Below are 6,297 nucleotides of genomic sequence, written 5' to 3'. Positions count from 1 at the left end.
AGACTGGTTTTGTGCTCCAGGGTCACATATATATATATATATATATATATATATATATAGCTGCAACTGCAGTCTTTTTTGATGGAGCTGTTTGTAAGCTAGACAAATACTATTTGTAACAAAGAAATTAATGAATTTCAGAGGGAATTCAACAACAATACACAGATCTGTATAGTAAACTAAGAAGTGTAAGTTTCATATATTTGTGGCTGGCAGAGAACAGTCTCTTGAGAGTGCAGTGGAGGGTCCTGCGCTGCTGATTACAGTGGAGTCTTCAATCAGATCAGACAGCTGACTACTCCAATCAGTTTCCCTCACACTGACCAATCCGGCCAACCCAATTACTGGAGTCACACTCTAATTGGCTGCTGACCCCACTGGCCGGCACAATGCACTGGGTCAAAGACTCACAGCTATATATCGTTATGTCCTGATGTTACACAGCATGCGGCATAAACGTATTATTGTTTGGGTAGGGCCATTGTGGTGGTAATTGGTTGAAGATTGTGATTCCTTCTTGCTCATAGCTGTAGTTCTCTAATGGCTTGCTGCTGGGAAGTAAAGTGAAGCTCTTGTTCACAGTGTGGGAACAGCTCTGCACAGAACCCCAAAACATATGGGTTCATTCATTACATCCTGTGCTCTCTTTGCGCACAAGGAACCTAATAATAGCACACGGTTCCTCAAGAGCTCCTTAATTTAGTCTCAAAATTCAAAGCTTTGTCTTTTGAGGAGTTCAATACGCTTGTATATCCTCTGTAGAGTCATGACAGTTTCCCTGGTGATCCACCTCTTAGATTCGCCAGGCCGTTTTTAGTTACATGCACACTATGCCCGAGGAAGAACACTGTGCTGTGAGTAATGTTGACTCTGTGTTTGTCTGCGCGGGTCACATTGGCCAGTGAGCCGGTTTGCTGGCTCTAGGGTTTTCCTTTGACACTGTGGCTTCCAAACCACTGGCATTTTTTAAAAGAAGACACGCTCTGTAGTATTCAAAGTTGGGGAGTTTACCCAAAAATAACAATTCTGTCATGTTTTTCACTCTCATGCTATTCCAAACCTTTATGACTTTCTTTGAGAGAAGATATTTTGAATAATACAGAATAATATCTTCTTTTGTGTTCCATACAAATTTGGAACGTGAGGATGAGTGGATGATTAGTAAATGAACTCACACAACATGCATTTAAAAGACAACAACAGATTCCAAAGTATCATTTCACATCCTGTTTATTGACCTTCTATGATGTACATGTGTTGAGTGACACATCTAATAATGAACAAGATTAACAGTCCTTATTTTCACAACCCATAGTTTCGTTTTAGTGCAGGAGGGGCCATAGTTCTCATTCATTGTCCGGCGAGTCGAAGAGATAAAACCCACCGACAGCAATGAATGTGAATCAGGACCCAGAGCTGTGACAGTAGATGCAGAATACTGTCTCTCACTCGACTGATCAGCTGGGACAGCTTCAGAGAGGCTACAGCAGCCATCTTGGCCAGCTCAGCAACAAAATGGACTCACACATGTAGTCGCTGGCACTCTGAAGGTCCGTGTGGCCGGAGTACGTTCGAGAGGCAGGGTACACTCAACACTCGATGGTTTCTCTCACTTGCAAACTCACCGACAGCGTTGAATGTTCACTATGACTCGCCTGGGACTGACACACACTTCAGATACTGCTGGAATTGTGCGGTTTTGGACATGTACACTAAAAACGGACATTAACACATTTAAGTACCTCACGTGATATTGTTAACATTCCCACCCCAACTAGTTTTCATTATGTTAACCACATTATGATCAATAAATCAATGACCCATGCCATAAAGCAAAACTATTACAGACACATATATAAAAGAAAAAAAAAAGATATGTATAAAATATATTTACACAACTGTATTGATACAAGTGTATTCAATAAGTTTTAGTTAATTAAATTTTCTCCTATATTTTTGGCCTTTTGTATATATTTTTATTCTAAATGCTAAATTATGATTACTTCATTAATGCACATTAACAAATCAACGATCCATCCCATACAGCAAAAATATTTTTTTTGCAGATACACAAAAGAAAAATGTCTAAAATATATTTATATGTACACAACTATATATATATATATATATAGTTCATTTGCAAAAACAGATAACTCCAAAAAAAACAATGTCATTGTGCATTCCAATTATTCTCGATCAAACTGCAGTTGGGTTATTTTGATTAAGTTAAAAAATAACTAAAAAATACAGCTAACTAACACAATAAAAGATAATAAAAACATGATAACATAATAACAAACGTGATTTTTGAAAATGTTAATAAACGGAGTTATCTGTTAATAAGTTTAATAAACTCTTCATATATATATATATATATATATACACACACACACACACACACACTGTATATACTGTATACTTGTACTGTATATATAGTATACACACACACACACATTGTATATACTTGTACTGTATATATAGTATACACAAACACACACACACACACACACACTGTATATACTGTATACTTGTACTGTATATATATATTGCCAAATCTATTTCAGATTTGTGATTGAGTGCCCTATAACACACTTTTCTGTGGTTCATTGGCATTCAACAGACTAGACTCTCTGCTCAGACACACACACACACACACACACACACACATATATATATATATATATATATATATGTATATATATAACGATATTAATGCACATATATAAATCAACAATATTGCCTCTTGAAGTACATGTTGCAAAATATATTCCAGCCTACATTTAGCAAATTTTAAATATTTGTTGGCCATACGGGACTGTGTACTCACAGTCTCTGAGGGGAAGTTTCGCATGAGCACCGGGGCCAGTGGAGATCTGGTCATATGCACAGGGAAGCGGGCACAGTATAGCATGAGTTCTGTGGGGTCTATTATCTGATCATGGGGGGAAGGGAGCAAGAGCTGAGAGTAAGCGGGAACAGGGGGCTGCCGATTGGAGAGAAAGAGAAAAATGGAAGGGGGAAGGAGGAATCGAGGGAGCGGGCAGAAGAGTGGAGGTGGTGAGTGCATGTCTGGGCAAGGGGGTGTTGATCGATTCCAGGCTCGGCATTTCCAGACAGACTGAATGGCTAAGGTCAAAGGGTCTCATTTCCTATGAAAGAGGGGCTGTCTGAAACGCGCCTCGCCCGTTTGTTGACTCGATGTGTTTGGAACGCGCTCACATACGCACGTGCAAACAGACCGTGTGGCGTGCACGCAATTTCAAACGTGAAAGCAAGTTTGAAAGGACTATTGGGAGTGAGTTATGCTGTATATAACAACTATTTGGCATCAAAACTGTTCTCAAGGCCTACATCTAAGCGAGACCAGTTTCTGAGGTGAAGGTCAAAGAACCAGGCCTCATGTATGTGTTTGTCCAGCCATTGAAATGACAGCCGTGTCATGACAGCCCCCCCCCCGCCATCCCCCACTTGGGACTTGAACTCATGACCCTCTGGTGAATGAGTTCATAGGCATCACAGCCAGTTTTTAAGGACCCAGCAAGTTCGCTGGGAAACTTTTCAAACTGGATTTTGGGGTGTGAAACACGTAATTGGGAAACTCAAGCTGATGAACTTATTAAAGAGTTTTTACGAGAATCCAGTCTTTTCCAACAATATAAAATAAAAACTGACATCAAGGCATACAAAAAAAGTCGTAATACACAAAGACACTGACCTCACATTTCTTTTGAAGAACAAAGTTAGCAGAAGTAGCACATTGTGAAGTTCACATGCTAGTCTGTATGTGCAAAAGCTTGTCTTTTCTAGCACGTCCGAGCACTGACATGCCATTATTGTGCCGGTCACTGCTGTTGGTTTAGTTTTGGGTGCAAGAGGATTATTGACGAAGATGTCTGCAGTAATGTGGATGGCCCTTCCCCCTCGTCTGGCTGACTGGGTGCATGTCTACCTGCTCCAGACTAAATCAATAGTTTAATCCAATTGCCATTCACTTCCATAGGGACTGATATCACCTCGCATGCATACTCAAACATACACACACACACACCATTAGGAGACCATTATGTCCAACACATAGTGACACACTCTCCATAGTAGTGTTTACAACCAACAATTAGTCAAAGTTAGCATTGGAAAATCAATAAAAAAAGATATTTTTGTTTCTTAAAAAAGCAAAAATGTAACAATACAAGCCCCGAACATGTCCCAAAAGCCTTAACTAGCATACAAACACATGCAAACACAACACTCATGCATGCCTTGGTGGATAACATCACATTAAAATGTCCTGCAGTGATGTCTGACCGCATAAGCAACACTTGTCACATTTGTCAAATCAAATTTTTATCACATTCTAATAGCATGACAATGCATCCTAATGGAAAAGTCCTCTTGTATGTGTTCAAACAGTCACGGTGGATCACAGGCTCTTCATTTAGGGAGGTGGCAGGGGTTCGAGAAGAAAAACACACTTACCACAGTGACTCTCTCAGATGCATACACCCAGTCTGGCTCCAGTCGATTTCTGCCCATCTCCATACGTCAAGCTCGGCCGTTCCACCCCTGCATTCCTCCACCTCCCTTTTTCTCTCTTCTATTTTAAAACTCTTCGTCCTCTCCCTACTCACCTTCCACCCTGACATCTCTTTGTAAATTCCATACCTCCTCTTTCTATTCTCCCCCCTTCCGCCGGTCTCCTCTCCCTCACTCTTCGTTTCCTTCCCTCCCCCTTCATCCCCACCCTACTCTCTTGCGCACTCTTTTTTTCCTCTCCCCCTCTTTTGGGTGCCTGTTCTGTCTGTATTCCCTCCCATCTTCAAACATTTTCACACTCCAGACAGACATTTATATTTTTATACTTAGCCCCTTCCCCTCTTTTTCTCTCTCATCACTCACTCTCTTTCTCCTCCACATTTAAACACATGCACACACATTCATGCTTTCCTCGCTGAGCGCCAGACACTTAACCCTTCGTGTTCTGTGAGCCACTACCCTACAAATAGTTGATGTATCTTGATGTCGGACAGTCTCAGTGTTTATTCAGTGTTTTGGTTCTCACATTTTTGCGTTTTGATTATTGTCACATATTATATATATTTTAGATTTAGACAGATTTTTTCAGTAACCGGTCTTAAAAATGCCTATTAAAACTTACATTTAACTGTTTAAGGTAAGTCTAATTTGGGAATATTAAAAAAAATAATATTCCGCTATGATTTTTTTCACGCTTATGCTGTTACAAACCAGTAATCCTTTTTTTAATAAAAACAAAATAAAAAATTCTGAAGAATTTGCTAGTTGAAATATATTTATATAATACACAAATATATTTGTATAACATTAATCTGCTTTTTTAATAAACCAAGCAACTGAACTTGGGGGAAAAAAGCAGCTTTGATATTTTGATAACTTCTTTTTTGCTTTTTTGAACCTTTAGAATGTTTATGTTTAAATATTAAATTTAAATATATAAATATATTTGTATAGTTGCTTGGTTTATTAAAAAGCCCATTTTTAAACTTTTTTTTAAATAAGCCAAGCAACTGAACTTTAAAAAAAAGAAAAGAACAGCTTTGACATTTATTAAATGAAAACTCTTTTTTGCTTTTTGAACTTCATAACATTCACATAATATTCACAAATATTGTAATTATTTTGTATAGTTAAATTTTAAGTCCCTTACCCTAACAATGTAACAGGCAGATAAAAGTACACAATAACTTATTTAAGAAATATATATAAATGTTTGTGGTTTAAGTCCTTACAATTTAGCTGCTTTCAGTTGATATTGTTTGTTTCAGTGTCTATGCAAACATATGAATTTCTACATGTGCTAGAGGCATATTAAATGTACAAATACCTACAATCACCAATGAGATTTCTGCTATAGTGTTCCATTCAAAAACGTTTCTACCTACAATAATCATGAAGTTTTAAAATCTCACTTGATACGAAAATCTAAGGGTGGCACATGCATGACGCTTTGCCATCACAGACGTGTGAGCGACGTACGTGTGGTATCAAAAAAGAATTGTATAAAGTATTTTCCCCACAGACACTCTACTTTCAGACGCTGCATGCATTAACGGATCCAGTGTCTGGTCGAGTCGACATGCCTTTTTTCTTCCCCCTCACACTCTCCATATTCTCTCCCTTCATAGTGACACATTGATCAGACATAATGGGAGGGGATGGAGGAGTTGTGGTCACTGGGGTCAGCACCGGGGCTAGACTCCCTCACCCCTACGCATGACCCCCTCCCCTCTCCCATCATGTCCCCAAGCTCCCCCTTTCCAG

Source organism: Sinocyclocheilus anshuiensis, unplaced genomic scaffold (assembly GCF_001515605.1).
Source record: "Sinocyclocheilus anshuiensis isolate Anshui unplaced genomic scaffold, SAMN03320099.WGS_v1.1 scaffold1593, whole genome shotgun sequence".
NCBI lineage: Eukaryota > Metazoa > Chordata > Actinopteri > Cypriniformes > Cyprinidae > Sinocyclocheilus > Sinocyclocheilus anshuiensis.
This window is presented reverse-complemented; position numbering follows the sequence as displayed.